The sequence below is a fragment of the Geotrypetes seraphini genome, chromosome 6, assembly GCF_902459505.1.
Source record: "Geotrypetes seraphini chromosome 6, aGeoSer1.1, whole genome shotgun sequence".
Classification (NCBI taxonomy): Eukaryota; Metazoa; Chordata; class Amphibia; order Gymnophiona; family Dermophiidae; genus Geotrypetes; species Geotrypetes seraphini.
In genome coordinates, this window is record NC_047089.1 from 173,571,926 (window position 1) to 173,589,087 (window position 17,162).

The 17,162-nt window shown below is 42.2% G+C and overlaps 1 protein-coding gene across 3 annotated transcripts in view; it reads right to left on the reverse strand.

The window, feature by feature from the left end:
* The window catches only part of TBL1X (transducin beta like 1 X-linked), a 499,699-nt gene that overhangs the window by 330,858 nt on the left and 151,679 nt on the right, over positions 1 to 17,162 (reverse strand). For all 3 annotated transcript variants that reach the window (XM_033949446.1, XM_033949448.1, XM_033949447.1), the window contains one exon: positions 13,419 to 13,496. The gene's annotated coding sequence lies outside the window, so the exon portion shown is untranslated. The remainder of the gene's footprint in view (positions 1 to 13,418; positions 13,497 to 17,162) is intronic.

A 17,162-nucleotide genomic window follows, 5' to 3' on the forward strand; every position in this document is an offset into this window, starting at 1 on the left:
ACACCAGGACGCCTTGTAGGAAGAGCTACAGTTCTGCAGGAAACAGATTCGCTATAACTAGGTCAGCGTGTTTAAGCAATCAGCAGTGCTGTCAACATTACTCCTGTGAACATATGATCATTTTGATCTAGCTTCAGCTCATTTTATTCTGCAGAACAAAAGCAGAATACACTGGAGTGAGAGCCAGTTAAGCAGAACCAGCTGGCTTTCTTTTCCTATTCTTTCCAACCCCACGGTTGCTGGAAATAAATCACACACAAGAGATTGAGTCTGTCTGGAGCAAAACAACTCTTCAAAAATTAACAGAACAAATCTGGTGTGTGGGGAAAGCTGGCAAGAAGAAAAATCAAGAATGGGCCAAAGTAGATGGGGGGGGGGGGGGCAGAGTTCAGAAAAATAAAAAAAAGTCACCCTTCCCCTCAGCTTAATGAATATAGTATCTATGGGAGAAGCAGCATTTAGGGAATTCTTTCATTCTTCTTCCCTTCTCTACAACTGCACACAAACGAGAGAGAGAAGAGAAAGTGAGAGAAAGAAAATTATTCTATCAGACATGCTCTCCTTGTTTTCCCTACTGTAGCACACCCCAATCCCTGCTAGACTTCCTCTGCGTGATTCAGATGTATATTTAATTTTTTTTGTTGTAAATTCTACTGTAAACCTGGTAACTGAATTGTACTTTTTTTTTTATTCTTTATTGATTTTTAATCAAAAAACAATGTCATACAAATGAAAGAACAATAGGTATTACATACATTACACTATTATCCGTATTGGTAACATAAATATCATTCAATAATTTCAATTTCTTACATATAATAATAGTAGAATAATCCTAATATCTAATATAAATGAAGACTAAAGTTATCCAAATGTCGCTATCAATATTTATTCCGTACCTTCCAATCCTCCACCCCCCTCCCTCTGGATGTGTAAAAATAAATGAACCAAAGAAAAGATATGATAAATATATATCATTATTACATTACATTACATTAGTGACTTCTATTCCACCTGTACCTTGCAGTTCTAGGCGGATTATTATATTTTTACAAATTGTACTTTTTTTAATAGTGGTGGAGTAGCATGGCAATATCACTTGCCAAGGCTAGAGTCGCTTTATTTTTAAACTGTAAAATCCATCCTTTGAAATCTAATGGTTTGATATATTATCACTCTTGGTATCATCTTTTTATTATTTTAAAAACCAATAGACTATTTGGGAACTGCCACCTTCTAATTGCTCCTTCCCTGTCCTCTCCAAATCTGGAAAACATATAACACAGACACATGCTGGAAAGAATTACATGAGTTCCCCTTGCCCTAAAGTCCTCAAGGGCTCCAAACAGACTGAGCTTTCAGGATACCTCTAATAAATATGAGATGCAATAGAAGTACTATTCATTTATTAACTCATTCATTCAATTTTCTACATTGTTCTTTCAGGAGAGCTCAGAACGGTATACATGAATTTATTCAAACATAGAAACATGATGGCAGATAAAGGCCAAATGGCCCATCTATTCTGCCCATCCACAGTAACCATTATCTCTTTCTTTCTCTCTGAGAGATCCCACGTGCCTATCCCAGGCCTTCTTGAATTCAGACAGTCTCTGTCTCCACCACCTCTTCTGGGAGACTGTTCCATGCATCTACCACCCTTTCTGTAAAAAAGTATTTGCTTAGATTACAATGGAGCCTATCACCTCTTAACTTCATCCTATGCGCTCTCATTGCAGTTTCCTTTCAAATGAAAGAGACTCGACTCATGCGCATTTACATTACGTAGGTATTTAAACGTCTCTATCATATCTCCTTTTCTCCCGCCTTTCCTCCAAAGTATACAGATTGAGATCTTTAAGTCTGTCCCTATATGCTAGGGATCTCAAAGTCCCTCCTTGAGGGCCGCAATCCAGTTGGGTTTTCAGGATTTCCCCAATGAATATGCATTGAAAGCAGTGCATGTACATAAATCTCATGCATATTCATTGGGGAAATCCTGAAAACCCGACTGGATTGCGGCCCTCAAGGAGGGACTTTGAGATCCCTGCTATATGCCTTATGATGAAGACCACCCACCATTTTAGTAGTCTTCTTCTGGACCGACTCCATCCTTTTTATATCTTTTTGAAGATGCGGCCTCCAGAATTGTACACAATATTCTAAATGAGGTCTCACCAGAGTCTTCTACATGGGCATCAACACCTCTTTTTTCCTACTTGTCATACCTCTCCCTATGCAGCCTAGCATCCTTCTAGCTTTCGCCGTCACCTTTTCAACCTGTTTGGCCCCCTTAAGATCATCACATACAATCACACCCAAGTCCCTCTCTTCTGTTGTGCACATAAGTTCTTCACCCCTAAACTGTACCGTTTTTGCAGCCCAAATGCATGACCTGGAATTTCTTAACATTAAATTTTAGCTGCCAAACTTCAGACCATTCTTCAAGCTTCGCCAGATCTTTCTTCTTGTTATTCACACCATCTGGTGTCATCTGCAAAGAGGCAAATCTTACCCGACATCTCAAGCATTTTTCCCTGTCTGTCTCGGTGGGCTCACAATCTATCTAATGCAACTGGGGCAATGGGGGGGATTAAGTGACTTGCCCAGGGTCACAAGGAGCAGTGTGGGTTTGAACCCACAACCTCAGGGTGCTGAGGCTATAGCTTTGACCACTGTGCCACACTCTCCCCTTCCCCTGCAGGAGCACATAGATCCCCAGGCAAAAACTTACACCTGCTCTAAAAGTATAGGCAGATACAATACCTTTACATTTGAGTGTAGATCAGTAAGATGCTGCGGGTGGCCTGGGGTATTATCAAGCAGGAGGATAATTTTAAAGGAAACACCCTTTTCCAGACAATAATGCTTGATCAAGGGTATAAAGCAGTTGATAAACTAATCCTCAAATAAAGCTTGCATCATCCATGCCTTGTTATTTGCATTATAGTAAATGGGCAACATGTGCTTACTAACCTGCTTCCATGCACGTGGGTTCTCAGAGCGATAGATGAGGAAAGGCTTTAATTTGAACCCAGAAAAATTTCCTCCCAACAACGTGACCCTGTCCTTAAAAGCCTTGAAACCGGACATTGTTTTAGCTTCTCTGTGTATAGATGTAGGACCTTTATGGCATTTTATTCCCCCCAAAAAGACTGGTTTCATTCACATTGAAGCCACCTCTCTCTTTCTCTCCCTTGCCCCCCCCCCCCCCCCCAGTGGGATTGTCAATCTCAATTCATTTCAATTAAGAAATGATTGGGTAAAACGGACTGACATTATGGAAAATTACTCTACAGCTTACCAGAGTTAGGCCAGTCCTGGCCCAGCGACCAGCTTGAAATTGAGAGACCAATGTTACACTTAGGGAAAACCTCTACAATGTCACGAAGCTACTACTGCAGTCAGAACAGACACACACACAAACAAACCCTCACAGCACAAATTGGTACTGTGGTACTTTTATATAGAAAGAAAAGTATGGAGACATCTAAAATAGGTGAGCCTGCTTAGCAACTCTGTTTCATATTATGTCTCTAAGGTCGCAGGAACATTTTTTTGATCCAGCGCTCCACACAGGCGCTATCCAGGTGTTTATAGTAATTGCGAAGCTTGTAAAAGCACAAGAGCATATGATGCAGCCCTACAAGAAAAATCCATAATAGGAAAGGCCAGTAAATTCCCCTAGGACTCAAAAGGCAGAAAACTCATAAGAAAAGCCATACTGGATCCATCTAGCTCAGTATCCTGTTTCCAACAGTGGCCAATCCCAAACCTAAACAGTAGCAACATTCCATGCTACTGATCCCAGGACAAGCAATGGCTTCCTCCATGTCTGTCTCAATGGCAAATTATGGAATTTTCCTTCAGGAACTTGTCCAAACCCAGACACACTAACTGCTGTTACTACATTCTCTGGCAACAAGGGCCAGAGCTCAACTATTCTTTGAGTGAAAAAAATCGAGTGTCCCCATGCCTTTGTAATTTTTGACAGAGTATAAAATATCAATTCACTTGTATCTCAATCACATCTACCCTCAGCCATCTCTTCTCCAAGCTGAAGAGCCCTAACCTCTTTAACCTTTCCTCATACATAAGGTGACCATACGTCCCGTTTGGGGACGGGACTGACAATTAATAGATGTCCCCTTTTGATGAAAAAAATTAATGGTCACGTTACTCATACAAGATGAGTTCAATCCACTTTTATCATATTGGTTGCTCCAAGCTGATGCCCATGGCCAAGAAAAGAAGGGTAAATTAAATGAATGGGAGACAAGGGGAATCCTTTTTAACAGTAAATATTTGTTATTTACCACAGGGTGAATCATATGCAAGGGCCCTCATGGTAGTGGCATTTATACATATTAAGTCAGTAAACGATCCCTTAAATATCACAAATGAGACCAAAATCAATATGAAATGCTAAGAAATAAGCCAGAAGTATAAAAGGAAGGATTGAGCTTAAATTTAAAAGTATTATTTTACTTAAAAAAAAAAAGTATTATTTTAAAAAATTTCCCCCCCCCCATCCCCCGTTATTCGTTGTTATTTAACGGCTAATATTCAGTGGGACATAGTTGGTTATCACCGCTGAATATTCTAGCCACTAAAGGGGAAATTCTTGAATATGCGCCGAAGGTTAGCCGGTGGCAGGGCACCGTACTGTTGGCTAACCAACCAATCCAGAAGAACGTTTTCTAAAAAAATAAATAATAGAGGCGCGAACAGCACCTTCATTTACGGCACCTGTGTTGCGTTTACATAAGTGCTTAGGGGCACGTAAGGACGCCTAAGGCTGGCGTAGGCATCGGAAGTGGCCTTCGGCATCCTTAGGCACTCCTAGGTGCTCCCTTAAGCGTGACACTGGCACCTTAAATGTAGGCTTCTAAAATGCTGCCCTACATTTAAGGCTCCGGTGTGAAAAACCAAAAAGCGAAATTCTATAATCGGAGCTAGTTCGTGATCGACACGCTCCGCTTCTAGGTGGCCACCTATATCAGCATCGATTATAGAATCCCCCCCCCCTCAAACTGGCTATGTTGCATGACTTAGCCGACTAGCTGCAAATATTTCTGGTCAGGAAATTTAGCCATGTAAATAGAAGTCCTATCTTTGCCCGCTATTAACTTAACCGGCCAGTGTTGAATATTCACTTAGTCGGTTAAGTTAGAACCAGCCAAAACACCCCCAGATGTTAAATGCTGTTCACCAGAAATAGCCCAGCATTAAATATCCCGGTTGAGTGCTGGCATTGGGCAGATTGCACGCTGCCTAGCGCTGACTGAAAATTGCCTGGTTTGAGTTTTATACCATCTAGTTTACATGAAGTCACAAATTGTAAATATTACGAGAAAGTGTTGAGTAAAAACCAGTCACTTCCAAGTCAGTAGGCTTTCTGCAGAGCAGACGTTTTTGCATTTTCTGTGCCACTGAGTCATAAGGCAGGTGCATGTGAGAAAGAGAAAACCCTTAAGTAGGTCAGAGTAAAACATTACTTGGCACATGGCTCAAAAGGTTCACAGAATGCAAACTTGGAATATGGCTTTGTTCAAAATAATGTGGATTTAGCTATCCTCTCAGCTCTCTCCATTAAAAGAAAAGCCTGCAATCTATACTTGTTTATTAGAATTTATTTACTGCCTTTTTGAAGAAGAAATCCATCCAAGGCAGTGTACAGTTTAAAGTGCCAAGCTCACAGAGAATTTGTTCTTTCACATTCTGAGATGTGAAGCAGTCTCAGAAATTGGGGTACAGGAGGCAGAGAGGCTTCAGAATGGCAAAATGTGGAACGTGTGCTTTAGGCTATGTCCAGGCAAGTATACTGGGGTGGGCAATACAAATTAGGGGGGGGGGGGTGGAGATATCCCTAGGAAGTTGTGAATAGAATCTCATGGCATCATATCCCATTCCTGATTCCAAAAGTGTTGGCAGCCTAAAGGGAACAGGAGGAAGAACATTATCTCATTGAGACAACTAATCCACAGGTGTTGATTTCTTTGCTCCTCGGTCTTTCTTCAAAGACAGCATATCCTCTAGTAACACTGAAAATGCAATGCTTGCTTAAAATGTTGCCACAGAATTCAGTTTGCAAGTGGAGAAGTAAAATTTACCCAATGTGAAACTGTATCAGTCCTTAGGAATCTAGACCAGAAAACCAGCAGGCACCTTTCCAAGTCAGTACTAATGAAAATAACTATTGCAAACTGGAATGAAAAGAAATTGCATGGTACTTTAGAGAATGATTGTAATCAAGGATGAGCTGCTTTTGCGTCTTACATTCCCAAAATATAATCCCTTTTAAGTAGTGAAGAAATGGTGCAGCCATTTGAAAGACCTTTGAGAACCTAGGTAGCATGAAAAAATGGAAGCAGCATTGTGGGCAATGTAACTGACAGTACATATGGCTCCTTGCCTTCATTATCAAAATACTTCCTTATGCATTCTTCTAGAATTAGAAACTCAATAAAAAGGCAAACAATTGTGATTAGAGAAGGAACAATTCCTGGATTGTGATGCCTGTGTTCTAAGCAGGGAGGTTTTGGGGTTCACCGCTTTGTTGCTTGTTTGATTGTGAACTGGCAAATGCAATATAAAATCACTCACATACAGTCAAAGTCAATTGTATAGAATCATCATCAACTTATATTGAAGCTTATGCTCAGAGACATGAAGGTAACAAACAAGGGACGAACCCCAAGACTGTCACCTCACCATCCAACCATTGCATGCTCAAGATAGTTTTGTTGATATCAAAAAATACTCAATGTGCTGTGTATCCACAGTCTACCACGTTTTGATGAGGTGAAAGGTTAAAAAATACAAAATTACAAACTTATCTTAGCTTGTAGGTTCCGACATGGCACGTTTCGATCCTGCGCCAGGGAACCGAAGGATAATTGAAAAAGTTGTAACTTGGCGGTGTAGTCTCAAAAAACAAGTTACAGAGCATTCCAGAACATGTAACCCACAGGTTTACTTCCTTTCCTTTGCTTTGCTTGCTTTGCTCTTTTTGGAGTATTGAACTTTAAGTCCCCATTGATCTACTTGTCTGATTGTGAACGGCAGTTAAGTGAATCTTTTAAGAAACTCAATTTGCCACAGAAGAATCTTGTATTAATACCAACAGAATGCAGTCAGATTTAGAGGTTACCATCTCAAAAGTGGGCCCCCTAGTGATGAGCTGTCGGCAGCACTATGTAACTCAGAGTGTCAGCAGTTTCGGCAGTAAGATGCTTTCAATTGAAAGGAAGTCAGCACCTCCAGTAGCTCAAAGCCACAATAGAGCTCAATGCTTTGCAAAACAACAACCAATGAAAACCACCAGCCCTATAAATAAAACTTTGCTACCATTGTATTTCAATGTTATGCTAATGAGAAGATGTACCAATTAGGTCAAGTATCAACTGCATAACCTGAAGACACAATATACACACATAGAAACAGCAGTTCCTAAATGGAAGCCCCCATTTATAGAGTTCTGAGGGTGCCCAGATTTCATCACACGATACTACAGTAATCCAGTATCAGCATGCCTTATATTTGGACGGTCACAATAGATCTACTGTACTTGTGGGCACATAAATAAATGCATTGAAGCAAAGATGTGTGATTATTCTTTAAGTTATATGTGTAACTGAAAGCCCCAAGCATGCTTGCATTTATATGCTATGTAAGTTACATGCACCCTTCCAGAATAGCGCTGGCACTTTTGTGGTTAAGTTTATACATATGCATATAAGTGTTAGTATTCTATACATTTGTGTGTGCAAGGGGTGAATTAATACGGGTACCTAGTTTACAGAATTGCTAAATCACAAGATCAGTTGGTTCATCCGGTCTGTCTAGCTATTCTTGTTAACATTGCTTAAAATACATTCCAACTTTCAGCCATACCACCTGCAGGATAGTCCTTCTCATTCAAGAGATTTTGTTGTTTTCTTGTATTGTACTCAGCCATTCTAACTAGTAGAGCATTCAACATTTCCTTTCTAAATTAAATTTTGTTCTTCCCTCCATTTCTAACAAGGTCCCACAAGAATCCAGCCACCCGAAAAAGCACAGCTAATCTCTAAATGCTCAGCCTCCTAAATTCTTGCAACTTTTCTAGACAATGCCCTACCCACTTGCTGCACCAATCCGATCTGCACAAACAGCCTGCAAGAGCGAGCCAGGCATGGAGGCACCTGCATTTCTACCAGGCCTTCTAGTTTCTACTGCACTTGGAAAAAAAAAAACCTAGACAGAATCTTTTGCACAACACAATAATCCCTTACCTGTCCTGGGGAAGCCCTCACAGTCAAATTTTCAGCCTATGCACAACAGTGGCGTAGCGAGGCTGACCGGCACCCGGGGTGGTGGCACTTCTCTCCTCACCACCCCCACCCCCACGCATGTGCCTGCACCCTTCCCCTTATCTTTTTAACTTCGGTGTGAGCAGTGAAGAACTTGCTGCCCGTGTCGGTTTCAGAGCTCCGACGTCACTTCCTCCCAGAAGTGACATCAGAGACAGTTCCGAAGCCAGCACAAGCAGCAAGTTCTTCGCTGCTGCTCGTGCCAAAGCTAAAAAGGGGAAGGCGCGCGGGCGAGGAAGGGGGAGAAGAGTGGGAAGGGGGGCGAAGAGAAGGAGGGGTGCCGGCGCCCCAAGGAAGACCAAACCCGGGCAGGATTGTCTCCCTCACAACCCCCCCCCCCCTTTACTGCGCCACTGATCCACAATGAGTATTCATGACATTGATTTGCGTGCACTGCTTAGTCAGGGTGGCTATTCAGAAACCCCAGGACAGGTTTGGGAACCACTATGTTAACATCAAAAAGCCCAAGGACTGCCGACTAGCTCCACATCACAAAGGACAGACTAAGTCAGACCAAGACTAAAAATGAAAGGACTTAATTTACTTAGGCCCACGTTACCTCTTGAGGGCTAAATTTTCAAAAGATGTAAAATTTGTAATTAGAGGGCTATAAACATATTTTGAGCTCCAGTTCTGCATTTACTTAGAGATGTTTATCTGAGATAGCCAGGTGACCAAAGTAGAGGTCTGCACGGGAACAGGGATCGCGGGAATCCTCCCCTAACCCACAGGACTCCCACGGGGACCCCCTCTAGCCAACGGGACTCCCACGGGAATGGAAGGCTTTGGAAGCAGGGTTCGTCCTTATAATATAATGGACACATCAGCCTTAGTAAAAGAGGGGGTTTATAAGTTAATTACCTGAACATAAAACAAAAAAAGGGTTCCACCAAAGAGATTACACAAGGAAAACAGCAGCGCAAACACAAAAGAAACTGTGGAATTGATGATCCTGTCAGAAGTAATTGCTGCTTTTTATGGGGACGGGCGGGGATGGAAATAATTCCTTGCAGGGATGGGTGGGGACAGAGAGGATCCTGATGGGGACGGGTGAGGACGGAAAGGATCCTGGCAGGGACAGGTGGGGATGGGTGGGATTTCTGTCTTCGTGCAACTCTCTAGACCAGAGTTATGACTTGACCTCAGCTATCCAGGTACAAGTTTGGAAAAGTTGAAAGTGTAAACATAAAGCTAGCTGTACATCTAATCCTGTATCAAGTGTTAAATGTATTATTTATTTTAAAAATTTCACACACTTAAAAACCTAAGCGGCACACATCATCATATTCATAATAAATCATAACACAAAATACATTTTAAAAAACCAATCAATAGCACATCAATATGCTTCCTGCTCAAAGATACATAAAATAGGCAGGAGGAGCTTCAGAGGGTGAACAAAACAGAACGCAAAGCCAAACCAGCTGTAGAATGCATAGTGGTAGACAAGTTAATTATGGGCCATTTTTAGGCTTTATTTTACATTAGGGGGTACTTTTATATAGGATGTCTATACGAGAAGGGAAGAAAGGGAAGGGGAATGGGACTTGTATAACACATTCAAAAAGTTTACATATATACAGGTACTTTTTTTGTACCTGGGGCAATGAAGGATTAAGGGCTAGATTCACAAAGCTTACCGATCATGTGCCGATCGGTTTGCGACCCCTTTGCAACCCCTACACGATTCACTAATCTCGTGGCCGATCCGATTCTGATCCATGCATGCAAATGAGGGAAAACGGCATGCAAAGCAGGAAGGGAGCAATTCACTAAACTTTTTCAGGAACACCTACTGGGCTGGCCGATCAAAAAAGAAGCGACTGGTGGGGACCAGTCGCTCACAACCTTTCCTGCTCTCTGCCAACCTGGCTTCTTCTGCCTTGCCGCCCTGCTCTCTGCCTCAAATCTGTCTTGCCGCCCCCAACTCTCCTGCCGTTACCCCGCAGTGTTTTTAACCCATGGGTATAAAGCGGGTTAAAACCATGGGCTCACAAGTATTAAAAAAGGAAAAAAAAGCAGCTCGCAGCTCTGTAAGCATGCGCAGACCATCTACCGAAAAAGAAGATGGTCTGCGCATGCTTCAGGATCACTCACTAGCGATCCGTGTGGTCGGTGGGGGTTCCTCCAATCGCCCCCATTTGCATGTTAACCCTTGGTGAATTTGTCGGCCTGCCGCAGATCGCCCACAGATCAGGCACGATCAGGCAGGTTAGTGATTCTAGCCCTAAGTGACTTGCCCAGGGTCACAAGGAGCAGCCCTGGGATTCGATCCCACAACCTTAGGGTGCTGAGGCAGCAGTACTACTACTACTACTAGGCCATTCCTAAGAAGTCCATTATAAGCACCTAATTCCATTTATAAACTAAGCACCCCAAACTACCCCATTGTATTTATTTACACCTATGCCAAATACATAAATTTCTGTGTGTACTCTTATCCATGCACCAGCATAGTTCATAAAATGTATGCATACAATTCAGAACATGACCATTCACTTAAAATATTCTCTGACTAAATATGACAGGGTCTCTCCTTTGTATTAAAATCTGATTGGCTTATAATTGAGGCTAGAGTAAAATTTAAGATGTGCTGGCTTAGATTTAAAATTCTCAAAGGGATGGCTTCTTTTTATATGAATGATTTGATAACATAACACAAGAACATAAGAAGCATTTTTCCCCCTTAGTATCTTCGCGGGATATCTTCTTCCGAATCGTTAACTCTTGGTCGACTGTCGGCTTTCCCCTTCTACTTAGTTTAAAGCCTGTTCTATTCCTCTCATGACGTTGTTAGCTAGAAGTCTAGTTCCCGCCGCACTCAGGTGCAGTCTATCTCTCCTGAAGAGCTTGCTCTTCAACCAAAACGTTGTCCAGTTCCTCACGAAGTGGAACCCCTCTTCTTCACACCATCTCCTCATCCATGCATTTATTGATTGTAGTTCCGTCTGCCTCTTCACATCTGCCCTCGGTACTGGTAGGATCTCTGAGAATGTTATCTTCTGGGTCCTCATCTTCAACTTCCTTCCCAGGATCTTGAACTGTTCTATCAGTGCACTTCTTCTGTAGTCTCTCCTGCCGACATCATTTGTCCCGATGTGGATCATTACTGCAGTCTCTGCCGTCTCTGCTCCTTCCAGGATCTCTCTAATTTTGTCCACGATGTCCTTTGTTCTCACTCCTGGGAGACAAGTCACTAGTCGATCCTCTCTCCCACCTGTTATATGGCTGTCTACATTCCTTAGGATTGAGTCTCCCACTAGGATCGCAGACTTTCCCTTCTTCAAGTCAAACTGATAAAAGGTCTTCTAGAAATCAGATAAAACTGACCTTTCCAAATCCAAGAATTAGGAGATATTTGAAGTTTTTTGCCTCTTACTTTTCATATCTGGCAGCAAAAACATGGAATGCTCTGTCTATGAAAATAATTTCTTGTACAAGTTATTTACTTTTTAGGAAGGAATTAAAAACAATTTTGATTCTGTAATGTAAAATTAAAAAAATATAATGATTTGTATTGGGTCTTTGAATTTGTCTTGCAGTTTCAAGGTAAATAGAAACATAGAAACATAGAAATAGACGGCAGATAAGGACCCACGGCCCATCTAGTCTGCCCACCTTAATGTCCCTCCCCTACCTTTGCCCTGTGAATAGATCCCATGTGCCGATCCCATTTGGCCTTAAAATCAGGCACGCTGCTGGCCTCAATCACCTGTAGTGGAAGACTATTCCAGCGATCAACCACTCTTTCAGTGAAAAAGAATTTCCTGGTGTCACCTCGTAGTTTCCCGCCTCTGATTTTCAACAGATGCCCTCTTGTTGTCGTGGGACCCTTGAAAAAGAAGATATCTTCCTCCGCCTCGATGCGGCCCGTAAGATACTTGAACGTCTCGATCATGTCCCCCCTCTTTCTGCGCTCCTCGAGCGAGTATAGCTGTAATTTGTCAAGCCGTTTTTCGTATGGTAGATCCTTGAGTCCCGAGACCATCTGGGTGGCCATTCTTTGCACCGACTCCAGTCTCAGCACATCCTTGCGATAATGCGGCCTCCAGAATTGCACACAGTATTCCAGGTGAGACCTCACCATGGATCTATACAATGGCATAATGACTTCCGCCTTACGACTGACGAAACCCCTTCGTATGCAGCCCATGATTTGTCTTGCCTTGGACGAAGCCTGCTCCACTTGATTGGCAGACTTCATGTCCTCACTGACGATTACCCCCAAGTCTCGTTCTGCTACCGTTTTTGCTAGGATCTCGCCATTAAGGGTATAAGACTTGCATGGATTCTGGCTGCCCAGGTGCATAACTTTGCATTTTTTGGCATTGAAGTTGAGTTGCCATGTCCTAGACCATCGCTCCAGCAGGAGTAGGTCGTGCATCATGTTGTCGGGCACTGAATCTTCGTCTGTTGTGCATTTGCCCACTACATTACTCAGTTTGGCGTCATTGGCGAATAATGTTATTTTACCTCGAAGCCCTTCTGCCAAGTCTCTTATAAAGATGTTGAATAGGATTGGGCCCAAGACTGAGCCCTGTGGTACTCCACTAATCACCTCCGTCATTTTGGAGGGGGTGCCGTTCACCACCACCCTTTGGAGCCTACCTCCAAGCCAGCTCCCAACCCATTTCGTCAATGTGTTACCTAATCCTATAGACCTTGCCGTTTTAGTCTGTGATCCACATTGAACTAGTTTATAGGTATATGTGGAATATACAAATTATATATTACTATTATTATTATTTAACTTGGCCCCTACTCCAAACTACACCTTGGAACATTTATGTGCAGTCAACAGAAATGCTTATGTTGTCTTTCAGCATATATGATTTTTATATTATGTATATGCAATTATAAGACCCGTATACTAAGTGTAAAACATTCCTTAGGCACTGAAAGCCATCCATAAAATTTCCCCATGTCTAAAATTCAAAGAAAACTTTGTGCAATTAAAATATTTGTCTCTTGAGTAATCATTACAGCTTCCACTGCATGAGCACACACACATAAAGGCACGTTCACAGTTAGTTCACACAAACTGAAATTTAAGCATTTACTTACACAGGACGAATGTAGTCAAAACCCTGGATTACCCCAGATTTTCTCTTCAGGCCAGGTCATTTTTTATTCCTCCGTCACCTTTAACAAGACACAAAAGACAAAGTTCATATAAGGTGATAAATATTATCACTTTGTCCCACACTTCCCTCCCCCCTTCTGACTCCTTCCCAATGAAACAAATTTGTGAGAAACAAACCATCAATACTAAAAATTCACAGGCATGTGCTATAATGCACTTCTTCTTTCAGAAAGGACTAAGGGCTAGATGTATAAAGCTCTGACACCATGGTCAAAAAAATACCGAGATGAGAACAATTTTTTTTTTTTTTTTGCTGGTGATGCTCAGCACAAATAGCAGGCAAATTATATGCATGCTATTCGTGCGGAGCAGCACCGGTTGAAGGGGGAGGAATGTGCCTGGCACCTGCTCTGAAGAACAATCGCTAGGCACAGCAACTCCCTCATCCCTCCTGTTAAAGTTTTTTGCTGCTGTCCCTTCTGGCCAATCAGCTGAGCCAGCAAGTTTCCCCCAATGCCGCCAATTGGCCCGAGCCACTTAAGAAATGCACACTGCTGCTTTAAGTGAAAGGCCGCAATTTTAAAGGAAAGCTCATTCTGAACTGGTTGGGGAGGACGAGATATATAACGAACCAAATAAATAAATAATAGTTACTCTATGCTAAAATATTAAGCAGGCTGGTGTAGCTATGTTAGTACATAAACGAGTTCCTTTAAAATGTGTCAATTTGACCCAGAAGGCAGGTATGACATAGTGAAATAGCATTATGCATGCCCCCAATGATTATGAACATAGGTTCTTGACCAAGCCAGTGAAAAATCTATATATCAATAAAAAGATACTCCAATGATACTATCACAAAGTAGATGTCACAGATTGAGAAACAGTAAATGCATTCCTTATTTGTTTAAGCATTTAGAGCCTGATTTGATATACGGTATGCTTTTCTTTCCTATCCAAGGCGATTTTGGGTGAGCACCTGAATGGCTACAGATGGTATTGACTGGGGTAAAAGAATGGATGGACTTTTACTTTTCTTTTAAATATTGTAGCTCGTCCCGCTTTCCTCCTGTTTTATTGTGCGTTATGTTTGTACGGTTTGTCTTACTGAATGGTTTGTTTGTATTGCTTTAATTTGACTCTGGATTGTTTCCCTGATTTAATGTAAAACGCTTAGAAGCCAAGATTGGCGTTTTATCAAAATTGTAATAAACTTGGAAACTTGGACTTTAATAGGTTAAAATTGAATGTCCAGAAGACAAAGGTGATGTGTTTTATGAGGAGTTTGGGGAATGATGTTCCTGACTCTATTGACCTTTAAGGAACACCCATAAAGATTTCAACTGAGATTAAGTGGATTCTCGGTTGACTTTTAGGGGGTATGTTCAAGCGATGGTCAGAAAGATATTTTTAAAGTTATGCCTATTAAACCAGTGGTTCCCAACCCAGTCCTGGAGGACCACCAGGCCAATCGGGTTTTCAGGCTAGCCCTAATGAATACGCATGGAGCAGATTTGCATGCCTGTCACTTCCATTATCTGTAAATCTCTCTCATGCGTATTCATTAGGGCTAGCCTGAAAACCCGATTGGCCTGGTGGTCCTCCAGGACTGGGTTGGGAACCACTGGTTTAAACAATCTCAGACCATATTTGTCAGGGAGTCATTTTAAGACTATTTTGCAGATAGTGGTTTTATCAAGCCTTGATTATTTTAATCTGGTCTTTTTGGGCATATCTGCGATGGCTATGTGTGCTTTGCAGGTTGCACAAAATTCAATTATTAGGACACTTTTTAAAGTGGGGAAGCGTGAACATGTGTCAGAATGCTACATAAAATTGTATTGGCTTAAACTGGAGTACAGGATATGTTACAAACTATTGCTGTGTGAATCAAATGGCACCAAGATACTTGGTGGATAGTATTCTGCCATACGTTCCGCTTCTAAAGTTGCATTTTGTTGATCGTGTTGATCTATATAATTCCACCAGTGAAACAGCTAAAGCTAAAAGTAACCAAAGCAAGCATGTTTTCCTGTACAGGTCCTCAAGAATGGACTGCAATTCCGCTGTCCATATGCCAGTAGAAAAATTTGAGTAATTTCAAATGATTATTAAAAAGGTACTTATTCTGCAGGATGAAATATGGGGCCTTGCTTGTTCTATCCTATAATTATTGTATTTCAATCCCTGTTCCCATTGTATCATGTTGGTCCATTTTGTGGTCTGATATATGTTATTAATTTGTAATATTGTACCCCAAATATTTAACTGTACATCACTTAGAAGTATTATAAGCGATACAAACAAGTTTTAAATAAACCTGAAAACCTGAAATCTGACCCGACTCTCCTGTTGTTTACTTGAGCGCTGGACACCAAGCGTTGCTCTTATCTGCTATTATATTATTGTGTATGTATTGTTGTTTTATTGTGTATGTATTTGTTGTGATCTGCTTTGTATTAGAGGTCTGCACGGGAACATGGATCGCGGGAATCCCGCGGAGAAACTTTAACTAGGACTTCAGCAGAACAAGATTTAGGAGTAATCATCAGTGCAGACATGAAAACTGCCAATCAAGTGGAGAAGGCTTCATCTAAGGCAAGGCAGATATTGGGTTGTATCAATAGAAGTTTCGTCAGCCGAAAGCCTGAAGTCATAATGCCGTTGTACAGGGCCATGGTGAGACCTCATCTGGAGTACTGTGTGCAATTCTGGAGGCCACATTACAGTAAAGATGTGCGCAGAATTGAATCGGTTCAACGGACGGCCACCAGGATGATCTCGGGGCTCAAGGGTCTCTCGTACGAAGAGAGACTGAACAAATTGCAGCTCTACACTCTTGAGGAACGTAGGAAGAGGGGAGACATGATCGAAACATTTAAGTACCTCACGGGACGTGTCGAAGTGGAAGATGATATTTTCTTTCTCAAGGGACCCTCGGCCACAAGAGGGCACCCGCTCAAACTCAGGGGCGGAAAATTTCATGGCGACACCAGAAAGTATTTCTTCACAGAGAGAGTGGTTGATCATTGGAACAAGCTTCCAGTGCAGGTGATCGAGGCAGACAGCGTGCCAGACTTTAAGAATAAATGGGATACCCATGTGGGATCCCTACGAGGGTCAAGATAAGGAAATTGGGTCATTAGGGCATAGACAGGGGGTGGGTAAGCAGAGTGGGCAGACTTGATGGGCTGTAGCCCTTTTCTGCCATCATCTTCTATGTTTCTATGTTTATGTCCCGCGGGGGTCCTGCAGAAATCCCCCCTAACCCACAGGACTCCCACGGGGACCCCCCCCTCTAGCCAATGGGACTCCCACGGGAATAGAAGGCTTTGGAAGCAGGGTTCGTCCATATAATATAATGGACACGTCAGCCTTAGTAAAAGAGGGGGTTTATAAGTTAATTACAAAAAAAGGGTTCCACCAAAGAGATTCCACAAGGAAAACAGCAGCGCAAACACAAAAGAAACTGTGGAATTGATGATCCTGTCAGAAGTAATTGCTGTTTTCTATGGGGACGGGCGGGGATGAGGTAATTCCTTGTGGGGATGGGTGGGGACGGAGAGGATCCTGACGGGGACGGGTGGGGACGGAGAGGATCCTGGCGGGGATGGGTGAGGACGGAGAGGATCCTGGCGGGGACGGGCAGGGATGGGTGGGATTTCTGTCCCCGTGTAACTCTCTACTTTGTATAAAGTGGGATACAAATGAATAAACTATGTTTC